General features: G+C 37.0%; 1 long non-coding RNA gene across 1 annotated transcript; it reads right to left on the bottom strand.

The window, feature by feature from the left end:
• Positions 1 to 3,433: 3,433 nt before the first annotated feature.
• On the bottom strand, positions 3,434 to 17,533 carry LOC141358776 (uncharacterized). The gene is made up of 7 exons (XR_012365190.1): positions 16,915 to 17,533; positions 15,759 to 15,857; positions 15,463 to 15,588; positions 6,230 to 6,298; positions 6,052 to 6,089; positions 3,922 to 3,975; positions 3,434 to 3,597 (listed from the first exon to the last, which is right to left on the bottom strand). It is a non-coding gene; the product is annotated as an uncharacterized lncRNA (long non-coding RNA).
• Between the last annotated feature and the right edge of the window lie 4,753 nt (positions 17,534 to 22,286).

The following is a 22,286-nucleotide window of genomic DNA, read 5'->3' as shown; positions in this document are numbered from 1 at the left end:
GGTGACACGGGGAGCTCAAACTCAGAAAAAAGACAACGGGCAGTGCTGAGCATACATACAAATATATAACCAATGTACAACTATATATTATTATCTCTTTATTATTTATGTTTTATTTTTTACTTAAACCTTGAAAATAATTGCTATTATTTGAGGTGCTGTGCATCATGTACACCATATATAACATATTCATTTAATAATATTTATCAGTACTAATGCTTTAAATTCTTCTGTGCACTTAAAATTGTCAAAATTATGTCTTTAAAATAATTAGAATGCAACATTTTTTATGCAAGTTTTTTAGCTCAAAATAAGTAGATGTTCATTAAACAAAGTGCTTGATTATGTTTCCTTTAAATACAAGCATCAAGTCACACAGGTAAACATCATTTTTTTTACGTTAGGATTTGCTTGAATAATTTTTAAACACAGCATCATAACCAGAGCTCATTTTAAGTACATAAATGTGGATTAGCAATGTGGATCTGTATGTAGCTTGTTATCACTTCAAAGTGCTAAGTCATTTTAGAGTTAAAATATGACACAAATATGAAAACATTCTTACATGTGAATTCATGTATATATGTGTAATGATTATACAGTGTTTTAAATCATTCTATTTAACGTCATTTGCTTCAATCAAGAGTGTATTTAATATTCAAGTCAAACTCATCTGCTCATTGTCAATCAGCCACACCTATCTTACAGGTGTGTTCTTAATATGAAACCTCGGCTCCTTAGTGAGTTGCATTCCTTAATCGCATTGCGGGCAATCTAAAAAGCAATTGTAACCTGCAATTGTAGGTTTTAAACAGATAGCGACATAGATGCAAGTTACGAATTGCAGCATACCCATTTTCTAAGCAGACGTATGGTGTTTTGAAGCAACACTAAAGAGTTTTTGCTCTTTGCTCCCCCTACAGGTTGGAAGTGGAATTGTCCATTACCACTGTCGTAAATAATTTAGCCTATAACAGCAAAGCTGGCTCTGATTGGATTGTAGGTCTGCCGTAAAGCAAGTTTTTGTAGTTTTCACTCGAACTACAGGACCGCGACCTGACGGTTTTGGCCGATAGAGGGCTGCAACCCTTACAAAAAAGTCCAGTGGTAATCCTGTGGTACTGCTTCCGTACAACAGGAAACTACCACACAACAAATGAGTGGGGCTAAATATGACAGGAATACCACAGCACTTTTTGTTGTACTGTATCACACGAATTTACCATTAGATGCTATATGTTAGCCTAGAAATCTAGACGCACCCTAGCGGCCGCAAAATATATTTGCTGCCAGGGTTTAGTCTAGGTACTCACAATTCACTTAACAGCTCCAAAAACCAAAATTTGGTCAGGCCAATCACATCGTGTGTAGCGTCTGTGGGGCGGGCTTAACATGATGACGACAGAGCTGCCTGCGACGGTTCCTACTTGAAAACGGCTGCTGCTGCTGGCGAACAGCTTTCTTTTGAAGCGGCTTTGGCCGCTACTCTGGAGGACTTAGACTTATGTTTTTCTTTGAGAGAAGAGCAAATAACCCTACTGAAGTCCTTTTTAAGCAAGAAAGATGTGTTTGGAGTTTTGTCGACTGGTTACGGTAAAAGTTTGATATACCAATTAGCTCCACTGGTGGGGAAACGCAGGGGACTCATACGTCACCTTCTTCATTGCTCTGATTGGTCATAGCGCTATCCTATTGCGTACAGAGGCATTTTGAGGGACAACCTTATATCCCGCCCCTTGCATTGAGCCGTTTGTGTGAAGAGTTGCCAGACCTTACATCTTGATGTAGGTCTGGCTAACCAGGCTAGCTATATGTGGTTTTTCTGTTGTTTTTGTGTGGTAAAACCATAGCGTTTGGACAGAGCTAAATATTACAGGAATACCACAGCACTTTTTGTTGTACTGTATCACACGAATTTACCATTAGATGCCATGTGTGGTTTTTTCTGTTGTTTTTGTGTGATAAAACCATAGCGTTTGGACAGAGCTAAATATGACAGGAATCCCAGATAGCACACGTACGTCGCGGAGATGTCTGCGCGATGTCTTGTTTTTCGTCTGGAAGACGTACTATTTAGGGCGTTTGCTCATCTGGAAGGCGTCGCCGAGACGTCCGACCCAGCTGTTTGCAAGACACCCAGCAGATCTTTACAAGATGTATGTTATTTAGAACGATGGCGAGCCGCCGTTTCCCAGATCTTTACAAGATGTTAGAACGGCAAGCCGCTCTTTCACAGATCTTTAGAAGAGCTTTAAAAGATGCGGAGCCGCTCTTTCCCAGATCTTTAGAAGAGCTTAGAAAGACGGTAAGCCGCTCTTTCCCAGATGTTTGTAAGATTACAAGATCACTCATTAACAAATTCAATTGCCCTAAACTACAGCAAATTATTTCTACACACATCTACACATGCAAGCTGTGTCATCGATATTAAGTAATTAAAACAGCATTTTCAATTGATCTTAAAACAGGCAGTTGTTGATTTTATAAAACACATTTATTCAAATTAAACAATGAAAACTTTCATTCATTTATCTTTAAATATATTTTTACATGACAGTATGCGAAAACAACAACATAAACATAACATATTTAAAATAATCAAAACCTTTCCTCGTCTGCTTTATTAATCTCCATTCTAAAATAAAACATTTCAAAAACTTACCAGGAAATAATCGTGATAGGCTGCTCTTTCTTTATAGCTTTAATTAGGATCTAGAAGATAAAATTACCCGAAAGTGTTATCATTGTTAAATAAATTACGGATGTGCGTCTTTACGTCAAGGTCGTGATTCTACATAACAACATCCGCTTGACCTCGCATTCGCAATGCCAAGAAGAAGAAAGGCGTGGAACACATGCTTAAGGTATGTAGTAATAATGCATTCAAATAATAAACTGTTTGGTGTGGGATCATTTAAATAATACCTTGAAATTGGGTTGATAACAGTTATTCATGCTTTAATATTGATATTTCGCCCACCTGTCTGACGTTAATTTATTTTGATCGTTCATGTAACTGAGTCTTGTGTAAGATTCTAGAAAGATATAGTGGCTTACTTTTTTTTAAACGATCAGTATTATGGTTGATAGTTGTATTGCACTTGTTAAAACATTTTTTGCCCCCATTTTTCATTTCATGAGCTGAACTTAAATATTTTCTATGTCCCCAAAAGGCCTATTTCTCTCAAATATTATTCATAAATCTGTCTAAATCTGTGTTAGTGTTGCGTTTATAATTGTGGTTAGTGTGTGTGTAAGGCACTGCCTGTGAAAACCCAGCTAAAGTCTTTTTTGTGATGTATTGTTTTCTACATAAAATCATCCTAAACAATGAAAAGAACATTTTGTAAAAATATCTTATCTTTAATATTGGCTGAGTAATATTCTTTGTATAAACCCTCAGTCTGTTAATTTTGTCTCCAGCCTGTCAAGATCCTTTAGATGATGTTTGAGAAAAAGTCATCATCCTCTTCGTCACTCTTCATCCGTATTTGGGGTAACAAACACCTGCTTCCCACAAGAGACTGGACCGCTGAAGTCAGGTGGTCAGTCTTTATTTGCATTCATCCTAGAACCGTCAAGACTGCCTTTTTGCAGCTGCAATAGCAAAGATAAATGAATTAGGAGTGTAGCTTTTAAAATGCTTTTACTATTAAATGCATTATTTTGATTTATTTAAACTTAAGAATCAAATAGGTGTGTAGTTTAGGTAAAATTCTTATAACTGCATTTGTCTGTTTTACAACAGATGTAACTAAGTATAAATTTACTGTTTTTTTTTTTATGTTGGATGGATCATCAGACCTGCACCTTCCTTGAACATGTTGGTAAGGTAACACTTCATCTGAGTAAATGATGATGCTTTTTTATAAGAACTTTTTATAAATAAATATTATTATTGTTTTTTTTTAGGTAACTTACTCTGTATTTGTTCACGGTGGTCACCTCAGGGTCTCAGGACTCAAAACGAGTGCTCTATGGATTAAACAGAAAATGTAGTATAAACAAGTGTTAAGTTATGTCTTCAAATGCCACTAATAATGTGTTTCTGTTTTCTTTCTCATTATGCTAACACACGCTCTTTTACCCCTCATGTTAGGTGGATCAACACTCCAACCATCTGCATTAGGGACTGAATAAAGGATGCCCTCTGTAGCTGGGAATGTTAGATCAGGTAATTTGCATTTGATATATTTTTAAAGACACACACTAATGCTGCTTGTACACTGCCAGCGACTAGCAACACAATCTCATTCATTCCAATGGAAGCTTTGCCCCATTCAGCAACATGAGCAACTGTGACCATCGACAACAGGAAGTGGGCATGTCCAGCTATGCCACAACGTTGAGGAAAGTTTAACTTGATGAAGGACTTTTGGGAGCAACTACCAATGAGAGTGAAGCAGTGAAGTTCGTGTCATCACTCTTTAGTCATTTACTGAGAGGATTGTTACTCATTTATTTGTAGTTTTTACTAGGACAACCAGAATTGGGAACGCCTTCTGATAAACTCATTAAAAGAAATGGCTGAGACACAGTGACTAGGTTGTTGGCGGTGTGAATGCAGCATAAGGCCTTAAACGGTCTGTGGCAAATATTTTAGCACCCAAAATAAATAGGGGTGATGCTTTTAAAGGAAAACATCACAGTTTTTCAATATTTTACTATGTTCTTACCTCAACTTAGATAAATTAATACATCCCTATCTTTTATCAATGCATGCACTTAATATTTGTACAGCGTGTCGTGAATGTGTTAGCATTTAGCCTAGCCCCATTCATTTTTCAGAGCGCAGTAACATCATCACTCCTGACTACTCCACCTCTTTTGAGTTTGAGCGAGAGGTGGAGTAATCAGGAGTGATGATGTTACTGTGCGCCGAGGTCGAAGTGCTGCAAACTTAGTGCTCTTTTGCCATACAATATAGTTCTCATTTTTAACCGCTTAAAAAATTGCCACGTTTTATTTTGTGCCACCATACTTACTCGTGTAACTACTTATGTAACAGTCTTTAAATAGGGAAAACATGAAAAGGTTGGGTGGCTTCTAAATTCATCCCTGTTTGGATCCTAAGGAATGAATGGGGCTAGGCTAAATGCTAACACATTCACAACACGCTGTACAAAGATTAAGTGCACGCATTGAAAAAAGATGGGTATGTATTAATTCGTCTAAGGTAAAAACATAGTAACATTTTGGAAAGTGGTGGTGTTTTCCATTTAAAGGGATAGTTCACTCAAAAATGAAAATAATGTAATTAATGACTCACCCTCATGTTGTTCCAAACTTGTAAGACCTCCGTTCATCTTCGGAACACAGTGTAAGATGTTTTAGATTTAGTCCGAGAGCTTTCTGACCCTCCAAAAAATGTATGTGCTGTATACTGTCTAATTTCCAGAAAGTTAATTAAAACATCATCAAAGTAGTTCATGTGACATCAGTGGGTCAGTTAGAATTTGTTGAAGCATCATTAATACATTTTGGTCCAAAAATAACTATTTATTCAGCATTGTCTTCTCTTCCGGGTCTGTTGTGAATGCGCGTGCACAATGGCGCTGCTGACGTGTTATCCTCAGAAATGTTTGCGAAGATTTTGTTTGCGAAGATTGTTTGCGAAGATTTTGTTTACAGCGTCTCCCTCAGACTGTAAATGAAAAAAAAGCTTGGGTGCACCAGATAACACGCCAGCAGCGTCGTACGGCAGCAGTGTCATGCACACGGTTCACAACAGACCCGAAAGAGAAGACAATGCCGAATCAAGTCGCCACTCCTGGACCCAAATGTATCTTTGATGCCCCAACAAATTCCAACCGACCCACCGACGTCACATGAACCACCCCGATGATGTTTCCACTACCTAACTGGACATGAACAGTATATCGCACAAACACTTTTAATGAAGGGTCAGCAAGCTCTCGGACTACATCCAAAACCTCCCAAACAGTGTTTCCGAAGACGAACGGAGGACTTTAGGGTATTATTTAAATCAACTAAAAGAAAAACAATCTTTAAATGGTTAGTAAAATTGAGGTCAGATTTTTGAAAACTTACTGTCTTGATGGTCATCCAAAGTTCTCGGTGCAGAAAATCTTTTTTGTATGGATCAGAGTTAGACATTGTCATGTAATATATAACAATGTAATAGCAAGTGTTATGTTGTTTTTGAAAATGCTGTGAAAATGAAAAAAAGCTATTTGTTTATCCACTATGCTATCAAATGCTCTTTTACCTTGCATGTTAGGCGGATCAACATTCCATCCATCTGCATTAGGATCTACCTTAGAGACACTCACTGGAGCTGTAAAGGGAAGCAGGTAAGTTGCACAACCCATCAAGCCTTTGTGGGGAACAAGGTTTCTTGTAGAATTCTTAGACTAGCAATTTTTGTGTGAGAACTTTAACATGATAGAAATTGTTAAACTACAAATATGGTCAACCATGAAGCCATCTGAGTCTATATTGTCTGAGAGAAATTCTTACTCAAGAATCTGCATATGGACTCTATGCACGCTTAACTTCCGCGTTTGACTCACGGCTGCTATTCAGTTTCCGGTACGGGATATTTAAAACGGATTGACGGCAGAATCGCTCAAATGTACTCGGTTGTTTGCTGAATTTACCCAAATTTACAACCTGTGGTTTGTGAAGAATTGTCCAGATGTGCAAACTCGAGAAAGGTTACAAGTTTTATGTGTCGTCTCTGTATAATCATTAAGATATGTTCAGCTAGCCTGTACTAGCAGAGCTTACATTGTGCTATTTTTATGATTCGAACAGCAGGCTAATCACGCTGGTAATATATTACGTCTTTGTAATGTTAAAGTATGTTAAAGTAATGTTAAAGTGTCAGGTTAAATAAGAGATTCATGTACACATCGATTGTCAAAACATTTTTACTTGGTTATTTTTGAGTTAGTATCCTGACACATTTGAGAATCAAAAGAACAAAGCAAAAAAGGCTTAACTATTGTAAAGTCTGTTGTAGAAATCTATATTTTTCCCATTATTTGTTATCCCGTTTATTTCGTTTGTTGTATGTGTGTGTGTTTTTTTTCTTTCACTCAAGTTATTCTTGTTGTCATTGATATTATATTTCCATTTGTCTTTTGCATTTGTTATTAATAAAGAATACATAAATATCGAAAATATGAGTTTCAACTGTTCTAACATTTAGCTTGTATAACCAAAGATGTTATCTTTGCTAGTACTGATAATAACAGTTATACATTACCAATTTATCAACAACAGATGAATAGCACTGTTATCAGTGCAATTTTTATCTAAAAGTATTGGTAATGCAGATACAGGGTAGCAGTGTAGAAGTTGGCATGCTTTCCAGTGAGTCGCTGTGAACGCTATGACACAGCAGTGGTGGCTAGAAGTTCGGTCCTAAAAAATATACTTTCATACGTTTAAATGTCATTATGGTATTAAGTGTGGAGTATAAGTTATTTCTATGTAAAGTAAACAAGCATCAACAAAATTTGCTGTGTTATTTTGGCTGTTTGTGCAACCAAACAGCCAAAATAACATAGCACTCTATGACTGGCGGAAGTAGTCCAGCATCCTGAGATATCCCCGGAAACACGTCAAGCGCTGCCGTGCATAGAGTCCATTGCTATAGATATGCAGAGTACTTATCTTGAAACAGTCGTAAAATATATATGTTTTTTGTTTTGTAGGTCACTTACTTTTCATTTTCCTTGTTGGTCACCCCAGGGTCTCTAGAGTGAAGATTACTCAATCTATGGATTAAACAGAAAATGTAGTTTTATGAAGTGGTATGTTGTCTTTAAATGCCATTAAAAATGTGTTTCTGTTTTCTGTCTCATATAAAAAATACTCTTTAACCTGCCCACTGGAGCTGGGATTGGTTAGCTGCATTTTTTACATTAACACTCTGGGGTCGGCTGCGGCGCGGGCGCCGCCAACTCTTTATTTTTCAATCACTCCGTAAAGAGACTTAGATAACTCTGCTGATTTTGGACATACAGATATGATTTATACATCATTTAAAACGTTAAAGTGTCTAGTTTTTTTTCTGTCCACTCCCAATAAAACAGAATGTTGTGCTTTTCGCAAAATTAAGAAAATAAACATGATGCGCGTTTTGTTCTCTCTCCCTCAGTGAAGCCATTTCAGAAACGCGTCAGAAAATTAACTGTAACTTCACGAATACATGTCTTATAAACAAAAGATAAATGTCTACATAATGCTTGGAATGTCAGCTTTTGAATGATGTAAGTGAGATCGAAAACATATATTGTCATTCGGTGTAAACTGTATGAGAAGTAGGAGAGGGACCGTCTTTCTAATGTTACCTGATTATCTGTAATGAGAAGAGATCGCCACGCCCCCGCGCCATTGAAGTGAATGAGCAGAGACATCCATATGCATAACTTGTGCCTCCTGGAGTCAATGGATACGCAATCCAGTCCACAACCCAGTCTCTCCATTCCTTGTTGTTTCATCCGATTGCACCAAAACATGACATCTAAATCCTTATTTACTTGCGTATGTGTGTCAGTATCTCCAAACGCGAGTGTTTTCATTGTTCTTCCGTCAAACATTTCACGCGAGGGGAACACACGTAAACAAACACACGAGTCAGGAAACTCGACGCGGTTTTTGGTATTCTTATAAAATACGCGATTGAAAACAGTACAATCCTTATTTACTTGCGTATGTGTGTCACTATCTCCAGACGCGAGTGTTTTCTTTGTCTTCCGTCAAACAGTTCACGCGATGGGAAACGCATACACAAACACGCGAGTCAGGAAATCGACAATCTTATAAAATACGCGACTGCAAACAGTACAATCCTTATTTAGTTGCGTCTAAGCATATATCTCCGCACAGCACGTTTATTAAACACAGGATCACTCGCATGTGCACACATAAGTTAAGAGGCTTGTTCGACTTAATGCGGCGCCACAAGAACCGGCACCCGAATGACGTCAGTGTTTCGCGAGAGCGATTTAAAAGCAAACTCTTCGATATGATTTCGCGGATCACTCTCGCGGTAGTTTGACGTCACCCTGCTGTCGATCTTTGCAGCGCCGCATGAAGTCGAACAAGCCGGCTGCTTTCATGAGCAACACGTGAGGTAATGGCGGCGGCTGTAAACAAACATTGAGCAAGTTTATCGTGCAAGTTTATCATGTTTGTCTCTTGTTGTGTTTCTACTATAATGATATAATGATTACAAAAACACAACTAAGAGTCCAAACAATGATAGGCAGTTGTTCTTTTGAGCTTTTTGCTGCACACAAACCCTGTGTTCACTTTACCATGATTAGAGTCAGGAAATCGACGCGGTTTTTGTATGGAATTACATTTGTGTCAAATTAAACGCACGCAACTTTTGCAAAAACAAACAAAAATATACATTGATAAAAGAAAAAAACTATCTGAAAATAAAAACAATCAACTAGCAAAAAAATTAACATCATCTTTAAATATACTGCATTCTTTGTTTATAGTTTTCTAAGTTTCACTTTCACTAAATATAGTTTTGAATGTGCTGCAAATGTTTTCGTTTTCACTTTCCAAGTTTTCGTTTGCGCTTCGCAAATTTACGTTCTCCATTTTGACACAAACCTCTCGTGAGGGGCGGGCTTAACAGCGGTTCGCTCTTATTGGCTTGTGAGATTTTGATTGACAGCTCATTGAACCGGAACCCCGGAACAGAAGGTGGCAGTAGTGCACCAATAAGCTGGATCCCAACCGCTGTTAAAAATAACAAGAAGAAGACGATCGGACGCAGTTTATCAGCGGAGCTGCAAGTAGTCTAAACAAACGGTAATAAGAGTATATTAATTTAATGATAAAACACGGATATTTTACACGTCAGCAGAGGAATAACAATAGTTCAAGATGAGTAATCAGGAGGCTCACGGCCCGGAGCAACAACACCATCCTCCTCGGCCGGACAATCGAGGCAACCTTACCTGAGGTAAGTTAAGTTTTAATAACTATCAAAATAAATAGAATAATCCCACTTAAAGTTTTATTGATGTGCTGCTGAGGAGGTTTTTGCTGTTAGCCGTGCACAGGGTGACCAGCTTCAAAATTTCAGGGTTCTTATGTTAACCTTGTCTGTAAATTTGCGGTTTTCTAAAGCAACAATTAGTTACAAACAAGTTATACATTTTAAGTATTAGTGTTGAATGATTATTGTGCTGATGTAGTGATGTCATTAAATGCTTATTTTATAAAAATTATTTTACTGCCCTAGACGGCGAAACTCAGGACGAGGCAGCACTTTCTGTCCCACGAGTGATGCAGGGGTTGACAGGCACCTGCTTCTGTCAGAGAAAAACGCCTTCAAAATAACTGATAATAACTTTGATCACACATGCATGCATCGAAGGCCAAGCAAATGAATTTAAAGAAAGAATGGAAACAGCAGTGCAACATAATGCTTACTTTAACAGAGTGTCAGTTGAAATGAACTCAAATGTCTAGACAAAATGTTTCTCCCAATAGTAATGTCTTTTTTATCATTTATAGATGCTGTTTAACAGTTGTTAATGACTTTACATGCATCTGAATGGTTTATAGAGTCTTAAAGGGATAGTTCACACAAAAATGAAAATTCTGTTATTATTTACTTAGTCTCATGTTGTTGTAAACCTATTTAAGTTTCTTTATTCTGCTGAGAAGATATTTTGATAAATGATGGTAAGCACACATGAGAGTGTACCCATTGACGTCTAAAGTAAATTAAATCTAAGGAGGAAAATGGAGGACAGTAAATTTTCTATGTCATGTGATGTTTAAACACACCAACAGAAAGCAGTTTCTAATCTAATCATCCATATGCCGATATATAACATCTTGCATTGTAATTGTCCTTCATGTTTAGCTGCGTTGACTCTCAGATATGTAAAGCACAGGCTGACAGATGTAGTTAGAAGGCATGATATATAAAGATAAATTACCAGCACAATGCTATAAAGTGTTGCCATGAATAACTCTGCAGATGCATATGAATCCGAACACAATAAGAGGGGAAGCCCAGCAGTCAGAGATGTGTCTCCATTGTGATTACAGGTGGGAAATAGTTTTAAAGGAAAGGTACATCTGTGAACCAGCTTTTGTATCTTGTAAACCTGAAAATGACTTTTACAATTTAAATGGAGCACAGTCTTTGGATGACATCAAGTGTCTGTTGGTATAACTCCTAGACATTCAATGGTGATATCAAAGGCTTTTGGTCTGACAAAGGACAATAGATCTCTGGCACCACGACCACACCATCATCCTCTGTGACATTGTCAACAATTTCTCTTGAAAAAGTTGCTCCACCATCTGAAAAAGAAACAATGTGTTATAATGCTAACCAAATTTAGTTTGATACATTTCTATGGACACATAATTACATAATGCCAAAGTAACTATATGCAAGTAAATGAATGCCAAGAATAAAAATCCTGATATTTACTTCACGTCATTCCAATCTCATGTAACATAGGCCCTATTTACACATGGTATTGGATGAGTCTTGAGACCACATTTGCTTTAAGGGGAAGGGGACAGCACACTACTTACTATGATAATGAGTAATGACTTTGCAAAATAGTTTGGGGGGAAGGATGTATTATTACAGTGTGTTTTTTTGTTGTTGTTTATTAAGAGTTTAATGTCATGCCATCTATCTGGCTAGAATTATGAATAAAAATAAAAGATGAAAAATGAAACATTAATTCTTGATAAATATTCTAAAATGAAATCTGGTCTTACAAAATAGGTGCAGTTCACCTGCCGAATCAAGCACTGTCTCTTCTTCCATTGCAGTTCTTCATAGTACAAGAGACGGCTGACCAAACATTACACCATAGAGGCTCAATTCTAAAAAAAAAGAGAAGAGAAAAGTATGGTCAAATCGTAGCTTATAAAAAAGCAATGTCTGTCCATAGTAAATCATCATGTGAAGTATTATGGAAACCAAATTAGTGGCATTCCTACATTAAGGGCAGGTAGGCTGAATAATACCAGATGTGGTGCAGATATGCATTTTTAGAGTGCTGCTAATACGCCTAAATAAGACAATTCTGCGTCATTTACTCACCCTCATGTCGTTCCAAACCCTTAAGACTTTTGTTCATGTTCTGAACACAAGTAAAGATCTTTAAAATGTTATCTTTTCAAAGAGAGCTTTCTGTCCCACCAGTAACAGCAAACATGACTACCCCTTTCAAGGCTTCATTTTAACCTTATGTAGCACAGTGTAAACGTGCATTAAGGATTAATTGATTTGAATTAAAATTGATTTAAACTTAACATTCGCTGCAAAATATGTTCTCACGCTTGTTCTTGTAGAAATAGCTAACATGAATTCTATGCTGAACTCGTTACATTTCAAATCTAATAAAAACATAAACTAAAAAAACCTAAACATTTACCAAAGCCCCTTTAAATTGGTATTTTATATACAGAGAACAACATGAGATGGTTCAGTGCCTACCTGGAGAAATTACACTCTTTGGTCCTGATAAGTAATATAAAAAGAAAAGCGCAATTAGGCTAAAATCTTACATTTGTTTTTTATGGACAATAATAAAGATAGAATTGTTTGCCTAACCACAATTAAAGAAAGATCATTATCTTTGCGTTTCACATATCCATTGTAAGCCTAAATGTGCCAAAGTAGACTATGGAATAAATGGGTCTGTTACATAACGATCTTTGCTCTGCTTTGAGAAATGCAATACCATTCATATACAGTTTAACACAACTGTTGCAGCCTTCACACATGAATAAATCTTGCAGTGGGATTATTCTATTTATTTTGATAGTTATTACAAACTTACCTCAGGCTGCCTCGATTGTCCGGCCGAGGAGGATGGTGTTGGTGCTCCGGACCGTGAGCCTCTCGATTACTCATCTTGAACTATTGTTATTCCTCTGCTGACGTGTAAAATATCCGTGTATTATCAAAAATGTTCTTTAATATAGGCTGTTTCTCAATTCCAAGAACGCAAAGAACGGACTTGCGTCCTCGTGGAGATCAGTCTTGCCAGGCGACCTTGGAAGAACGAACTCGGAAGTTTTGCCGCAATGACTTCTGGGGTGTAAAGCGATTTCAGCAAGTCTGTACTCGATGCATCCTCGATATCAAGAACACATCCGGGTATTTTCATGCGTCCTCTGTCCTTGCGTTCTTGAGAATTGAAATGAACTTCGACCGTTAATGATGACGTAGAGCGAGGACACGAGGACGCAAGATCGCTGAAGAACGCATATTGAGAAACAGCACACTCTTATTACCGTTTGTTTAGACTACTTGCAGCTCCGCTGATAAACAGCGTCCGATCGTCTTCTTCTTGTTATTTTTAACAGCGGTTGGGATCCAGCTTATTGGTGCACTACCGCCACCTTCTGTTCCGGGGTTCCGGTTCAATAAGCTGTCAATCAAAATCTCACAAGCAAATAAGAGCGAACCGCTGTTAAGCCCGCCCCTCACGAGAGGTTTGTGTCAATGGAGAACGTAAATTTGCGAAGCGCAAACGAAAACTTGGAGAGTGAAAACAAAAACATTTGCAGCACATTCAAAACTATATTTAGTGAAAGTGAAACTTACAAAACTATAAACAAAGAATGCAGTATATTTAAAGATGATGTTAATTTTTTTGCTAGTTAGTTGATTGTTTTTATTTTCAGATAGTTTTTTTCTTTTATCAATGTATATTTTTGTTTGTTTTTGCAAAAGTTGCGTGCGTTTAATTTGACACAAATGTAATTCCATATTTTTGGTATTCTTATAAAATACGCGACTGCAAACTGTACAATCCTTATTTAGTTGCATCTAAGCATATATCTCCGCACAGCACATTTATTAAACACAGGATTACTCGCATGTGCACACATAAGTTACTGCTTTCATGAGCAACACGTGAGGTAATGGCGGCGGCTGTAAACAAACATTGAGCAAGTTTATCATGCAAGTTTATCATGCTTGTCTCTTGTTGTGTTTCTACTATAATGATATAATGATTACAAAAACACAACTAAGAGTCCAAACAACGATAGGCAGTTGTTCTTTTGAGCTTTTTGCTGCACACAAACCCTGTGTTCACTTTGATTAGGCTACTATGGTTTTTAAAATGTAACTTATAGCCTACATGTGAATTAATGTAATATATATATATATCTATATATATATTGTGTGTATTTACATTTAAATTGAAAAGTAAACCATCATGGTTTTACTACAGAGAAAGTTACATTCCTGTTAAACATCCCCACAAGGCTCATGTGGCTCATTATGCAACCCTTTGTCTCTCAGCTGTCAATCACTGATTATTCAGGAGCATTCCCGCCTCCACGCATACAGCCTTTCCCAAGCAAAAGTGTCTTAGAAATTGTAACTCAATATCTAGCTTTATGTGAACGAGTAGGCCGAATGATTTTCACATCATTTTGAAGAAAAAACTCTAGACTACTAGATCCTGTTTTGAAAAGTCTTGGGAAAACATGTTTAGAATTAGTTTTGTGTACTTATATCAGTGACTTAAAATTTTTGCTTTTTCAAAAACCACGCATAAACATTTTTCTCTCAAAAATACAAACATGTACATACATGTTGATTATATGATATTGTAGCCCAGTTTGTTCTGAACGCAGTGTTATGAGACTTTTGCCATTATTATGTTTTAAAGCAACTGAAAAAAGCACAAATGTCAGTGCATGTCAAAACTTCCCCAGGGCCCTAAAAACCCCTTAGACCCCAGAGGGTTAACAAATAAACACACTAAATCCTAGGCTTGAACCTGCCTTAGGTTTTAGCATCCAAATTTACTAGGGGTGCTGATTTTTAAAGGAACACGCCCACATTTTGGGAATTTAGCTTATTCACAGTATCCCCCAGAGTTAGATAAGTCCATACATACCATTCTCATATCCGTGCATGCTGTAACTCTGTCTGACGCAGCCCCCGCTAGCTTAGCTTAGAACAAAAGACTGGTAGTGAATTTGACTATACAAATCACAACACATAATAGGAAAATGTTTGCGTTATTTTGTCATGTTTGGAAGCCATATGCTAGATGGAGCCATTCACTTCCAGTCTTTGTGCTAAGCTAAGCTAGCGGGGGCTGCATCAGACAGAGTTACAGCACGCACAGGGATGAGAAAGGTATGTATGGACTTATCTAACTCTGGGGGATATGGTGAATAAGCTAAATTCCCAAAATGTGGGCGTGTTCTTTAAGGATTTAGGGGTATTTTTGAAGTTAAATGAAGCCGTTTTACCTTTTAAACTGTCTCTTTTATAAGGACTTACTGAATTTCTTTTTTCAGCAATTTGGGACATTCTTCCAGTTGTCGGCAACTTTGTGAAAAAGGCTGGAAACTAAAATGCAGGTACTGTTTCATTCTTTTGTTTTTTACAGCTATTGTGTTATTAATTGTACTGTCTATTAATTAATGATTTTATACAGTGTAACTGATTCTGCTTACCTGACTCATGCAGAATTCTGGCCTGGTGTTTGGTCCGTGCTGTCTTTGGCTCTTGCATCTCCATCATCCTGACCCTCTTTAGCAGCCTGTCCATGTATTTATTTGGAGGCCACCATGAGCACCCATCTGCATAATATGACTTTGTTACTCAGTTGTCCATGCCCCTACAAATTCTACATTTTTTGTAAAGCTGCAACAAGTTGAAACCCTATAATTATTAACATTTGATTTTGAATGATGTAATTCAAATACATGAATAAGTAACAAAAGCAGAAATATATTAATTAAGACATTACCTTTTTGTTGATTGTTTACTGATCTATAAATCATTTTGCATTCTCATAATTGATCATCATAACTTGGTATACAGTGGATGTGTGGCTGTAGATAACTTTCTGAAGTCAATTTAAAAAGGCAAAAGTTAATAAATGCTAAATTGGTCAAATATACATTGTTGTATTTTCACCATTTTTATCTTATTTAGGCATTTCATAACTTGAGGGAAATTTACGTATACTGATGTTTCAAATCAAATATTAATTTATTAATGACAGCTAATCATTTTATAAAGATTTTTTATAACAATATTTATTTATATAATATCAATTTAATACATTTATTTCGTTACACCTACATCACTGAGCGCAGCCAACAAATACATTCAGGTGTGTTTGACTTAACACCGAGATGCGCAGACAGCACGTGGTATGACATCAAGTACCGCGAGAGTTTGGGAAAGCCCCGGAAAAGGTTTGAACTCGCGGTACTTGATGTCACGATCGGTTTGCGAGTAGATCAGCATGAAGTCAAACACATCTGAGAGATGTGTGGGCTGCCTGCACTCAACGTTGGGATCATTCAATAGAGTGTAACCTCAATCGGTTTTTGCAGCTTCTGGGTCCCGTGTAGAACGATTTTTTTGTTCTTTTCCAACTCGATTTTTAACTCCCTAAACTAGTAGGATGTTCCAACGGGTGAAGCAACAGTGCTGACGGCAGTTTCAGTGTCAAGGTAAGTTAATAGTAATGCATGGATGTAAGTTAGTCGATCTACAGAATCATCGTCTTATATTAATGTTCTATACCCTATTAAAAGCTTATTAACGTTTATCAATGCAATGCTATTCAGGTCGCTGCAAAGTCCCGAAGCCACGTTGTAACGTTAACTTTACATGTTACGCACGGGTGTGGATAAACCAGCCAGTTTAATAGAGTTGTTAAATGCCTCAAACCTTTCCCGCCCTGTAACGTTACGTTAAAGTGGCCCTTATACGGATTACGTTCATTTCAGTCAGACCTTTTCCTAAAAACCACTCAAAACCGTTAACGTTGTTCTATTGGAGTGGTTGAATAATTGTATTTATTAATTGTTTCAGTTATATCAGTTATATCTGTTCTTTAATTCGTATTTCTAACAATTAAAACCAGGAATGACAAGCTATAAGTTACTTACCAAGATTTTGACGATCAAACTGACAGAAAAACTAACTTAAAGCCGACTATTAAACCAAAAACATACTATTACAACGTGAAAAGGAACGTAATGTGTACAAATTTTATTATTTACAGGTTATTAATAATGTTATTTGCGACAAAAAAGTTGAGGGAACTCGAGCAAATAACGGTCTTCTGGTAAATATTGTGGTCACGTGATGGCCTCGCGACATATAAGTCGTTTCCGGTCGTTTCTCAAACGCACAGCTGCGTTCTTTTAAAAATATTTTTAATATATATTTTTTTAAATAATAAGAAATACAAGTTCAGTCAGGGGGTACATTATACATATATAAAATAAAAATAAATAAGGCTGCGTCCATTTATTTTTTATTTTTAATAAGGCTGCGTCCTAGAATGCTGCATGTCTCGGCTGCCACGTCATCAAGCATCGTTGAAGGACATCTCAATCTGCTTGTTTTCTCTTTTGTTGTTTTAATTAAATTACAAAAGGTTTAACTGTCCATGTTGTAAAGACTGTTGATACATGACTTTTATTCACTGTACTACAGTATTGGATTTTTTTTTTTGGTGATGCATTGCTAATTTTCAACTTCTCTCTTTAAAGTTTTCATGCCATGACCACTGGGGCGGAAACCATTATGACATTGCCTTGGACATCAAACTAAACCATCTCATTCTGGCTTTTGAGGTGGATTCTAACCTTGAAATCTCAGAAGGACAGGTCTAAGATGGACGCATTTGAGAAACACCCATAGAACGGTCAACTTACCCCATACTCTAACCTGAATGCAGGGATCATAAAACTTTATCTTTTACCTTAATTGTTAGATGGGTGTTGATACCAAACTTTTTTTCTCAGGAGAAAGTCATGGTGTTCTGCTGCTAAGGTTGTCATAAAGTATGCTTTTTTCCATTTGTTGCATTAGGCAATAATATCAAAAGACATAAATTCTGAAAGAAATAAGATAATTTTTAAAGCATTAACATGAATATAAAAGCATTAAGTCATTAATGACCATCTTTTATTATTGTTTATTTACAGCGTCTTTTATTCTGCTTACCTGACTCATGCAGAATTCTGGCTTGATGTTTGGTCCACCTGTTAGCTGGCTCTGGTGCTTGGTAGTCTTCTCAAACCTCTGAATCAAGACCACCATGAGAGGCCTTCTGAAGACCATCATTACGCTTCAGATCCAGTTGTCTTTACTTTGAGGTAAATCTTTTTTAACTGCAGCATTGAGCGTTATGTGCGTCGTTAATGGCACTGAACGCCTTGCATTTTTGCCCCCTACTGCAACATGCGTTTCTGAAGGAGCGCTAAGAGCAGAAAAGCACCCGACGTCATTTGTGTCTTTCCATTGTCCAATTGAATATGGGGAGAGGCAGGCCTTCCGTTGTAGGACCGATATTTACAGTTATTTGAAACAAACATACTTCAGTTACTTACTGTCTCCTGTGTGTTTATGCACCTCTCACCTTCGATCAAAGTCAGTGCAAGAGTCCTCTTTTTAAAGTTTCTGCTTATATGACAGTTAAGAGCAAAAGAGCGCTCACGCTTAGATATTTGATTGACAGGACAGCTGCCTCGGTGGTTGCCTAGCAATATAAAAAGCTGCGCTGCACTGCACTGTTTTTTTATAAAGTGACCAAATAAAGGTGCACCTTGTGTTTCCACGTCTTTAAAACGCATTTGGTGTGATTGGCCCCCAACAAGCGTTTTTTCTGCCACTTTTTATTTTTTCAGCTTTTGCCTTGATGTTGTATTTTACATTGGTAAATGCCTATGGACATTGGCTACTAGCGTTCTGCACGTGTAAATGCACATCGATGCGAACAACGACGCAAACGTGTAAATGAAAAGTGCCGCATAGCCTACTTGTGTAGAGGCATTGGGGTAGGTCTGACAAAATCAGCCTTAATGACAACTGCATCAATCTTCAATGTTGGTCTGACTTTTACACAGATAAACACTCACTTTGTCTATCCAGACCTCAATGTTAGAGTTCAGACAGATTCAGATAGTTGGTTTTGTTCATTTTCTAAGTGTTTTGTTGATATTTTAGTTAGGGATGCACCGATATGGAAATTTTGGCCGATACCGATAACTCTTTATAGTTAGGGGCCGATAACCGATATATATATATATATATATATATATATATATATATATATATATATAGGCCGATAAATATTCCTATTAATTTCACAATGAAAAACTCCCAGACTGCGGACATCTTGTCTTTGCGCTAGACTAGCATACTCTTCTTAAGCCCGCAACATGTGTCATCTTCGTGCTATGTCACAGAAAGCACCAATCAAAACTCCACATGGCCAGCAATGAACAAGTGAAGTGGTGCAACAAACCAAAATAATCCATAATTTATCGGCTTTCATTTATCTGCCTAATTTTGCTATCAGACCGATAACCGATAATATTAAAAATAAGCAGTTATCGGCCGATAACGATATGTCGGCCGATATATCGTGCATCCCTAATTTTAGTCCTAATTGATTATGACAGATTTGTTACAGCCTTATCTGTCAAAATGAAAAAGTTTAATTCAACCTCTGATGTAAAGCAGATTTTTAACTAGTCTTCTTCAATTGTGTCACTAGCCTACCACAATCCCTGTGCACCAGCTATGGAAAGAGCAGACCAAACTTCTACCTCCACCTGTGAGTCTCTTCCCATATTTAGTAAAGTAATGAATGCGGTCTTACTAATGAAAGGTTTTTTAGGGTACATTATTTTAATTACCAAATGATTTCTCGGATGAATTGGATAAAAAGACAATATTTTATTTTTCATTTATGAAAACTGGTTGTTGCTGCATGAACTCAAGCACATTTATTTCAAACACATCAACGCAACGTCATTGCTAAAAACCAATGCAGCTATTTTGGATAAAAGATAATGCGCCTCAGGTCACACAAATCAAACACGAAGAGTTGTCATACACAGTGTGTACAGTCAGTCATTCAAATTGGATATACACAAAAATCAGATTTAAACTGACAGTGTAAACATAGTCTATGAGATAAAACAAAAATGTTTAAATGTAAGCCTTGCTAAATACCTTATTACCCATAGTTTATCCTCTTTATACTATGGTCACTTGCTTTTGTTAATTTTGCAGTACAAAATAGGACAGGGCAGATAAGAAAAGAACATTTATTTTTATTAATTATTTTATCTAGGGGTCAATAGATCTAGTTCAATCAACACCCTCACCATGCTCTCCCAGCTTTAGTTGCTTAGACCTGTTTTTCTAATCAAACAATACAAGGGCAGATGTTTCAGCGTTATTGCCTTCATGGCATGAAAGATTAAAATCTGCATTTAAACCCAAAGGGGATATGATCTTTAAATAAAATTGCATTGTCATTTTCTTGATTACAACCATAATACTGAACAACTTTAAAGGTCCCGTTTTTCCTGTGTTTTTTGAAGATTTGATTGTGTTTACAGTGCGCAATATAACATGTGTACATGTTTCACATGCGGTATTTTTCACACAATCTACATATCTATATAGTCCTTTCACTGTCCTAAAAACGGGCTGATGTATTCTTTGTCCTATGAAGTCCCTCCTTCAGAAATACGTAACGAGTTCTGATTGTGTAGCTTGTTTAGTGTGTTGTGATTCAATAGCAGCTTATCTTAGCCAGGACGGAGTTTAGTCAAACACACTTGCTTTGACGTCATTCAACCGGGAAGTAGAGGGCTGTAGTATAAACCGGCCGTTCGCTGTATTGGAAGGGGGATTCTGTTAAAGAAAATACATCGCCTGGCTGGCAGTGAACTTTGAGCTTTATCATTTACAGGTATTATTTATGCTATTACAGCAACATTACACACTAACTAAAGTTTGAAAAATGGGATCAGGAAAAACGTGACCTTTAATGTTTAAGTATTGAGAAAGAAAGAATTCTTACTGTGGTGGAGATATTGAAAACTCTTAAAAAGAGGGGCATTTTGGGTGTTTTATTTAAAGACCATGTCCCCTTTTAGCCTGACTACATCAGACTTTGTACTTCCGCTCAAGCAAAGTAGCAGAGAATGGTATTACCAGGCTAGTCCCCTTTGGGTTTAAATGAAGATTTTGATCTGTCATGTTTTTAATATTTTGGTTTTTCTTTGGGTGCAATTTATATAAATGAAATACTTTGTCTGATGTGATGATGGTCTCATTGTGTTCTTTTGTTACAGATAGAACTGAACTGGAGTCTGTGAACTAATGCTGTGTTCGAGACAACTTGGATGTTGGATATTATTGACCTTAAACCCGTAAGAAGTCAGGAACAGGAAACAAAGTGGAGTATCCGACCTCTCAACTTGGACCAGATCGATCAACACCGACCTCAACGAGATGCGTCATTTGACATTGCAGACAAGGTGGTGGCTAGCCTTTCACAGCCTTACATGAACCGCAAACAAACTTTAAACAGCACGTAATATAGATGAACATGAATGTTAAATTATCCAGTAACCGTTTTCTGCCATAATTGGCACAAGAGCACAAACTTCTCCTGGCGTCTCATTATGTGGTAAACACGCAAATGTGATACGTGATTGACTGGAATGCATTGAGGTCGGAGGTAGGATATTTAATGACATAACATCAAAAATCAGAGTAGTCTGTAACACTGCACAATATTTCACCTAATTGTTAGCACCTGATTATCATGTTTTTAACACAACCATTGATTGGTCACACGGATGAAGGCAGCAAGCAGAGACATGTGTCCTTTGTATCTCTCTCAAAAAAATTAATCTATATTTAATGTTAAAAAACACGTACAGTAGACTGTGTTAGATAACTGTGCTCTTGGAAGTCAGCTTAAGTGAACAAATGGTAATGTTAATGAAAAGTTCATTTTTGTCACTGTTGCAAACTAACCACCACACAGAATATGAAGAATAGCCAGAACTGTGGTAATAAGCTAGCCCTAAAATGTTGTGAGAATCTTGATGTATTGGACACAGGTGTGTAGTATCTGTTATATATTGACGGTTGACAGGTTTGTTTGCATGTAATTGCATTATTAATTTGGTGTTGATAGTCCAATGTTGATTTGGGAGAAATATTTAATTTCTTTTCTTTTTAGATCCTTTCTCTTTTTAATGCAGCACTTAAGGATGAACCACCCTGATCTACTAAGATGCACAGATTCAACTCTGGCCCAGCATCATCCCCATACCTCATCTGCCATCAGTTTAATTTAATGTCTGTCAATTGCAAATGGTATTTATTTCAGTTATATTACAACTTAATATTAGGGGAATAGTCTACCCTTTTGTCATGTTGAGCTGTGTTGTTGCGTCAACCTGGATGAATTGATACATACCTATCTTTTTTCAATGCG

Source organism: Misgurnus anguillicaudatus, chromosome 22, assembly GCF_027580225.2.
Source record: "Misgurnus anguillicaudatus chromosome 22, ASM2758022v2, whole genome shotgun sequence".
NCBI lineage: Eukaryota > Metazoa > Chordata > Actinopteri > Cypriniformes > Cobitidae > Misgurnus > Misgurnus anguillicaudatus.
Note: the sequence above shows the minus strand (reverse complement) of the source record. Positions and strands in the feature narration are given on the sequence as shown.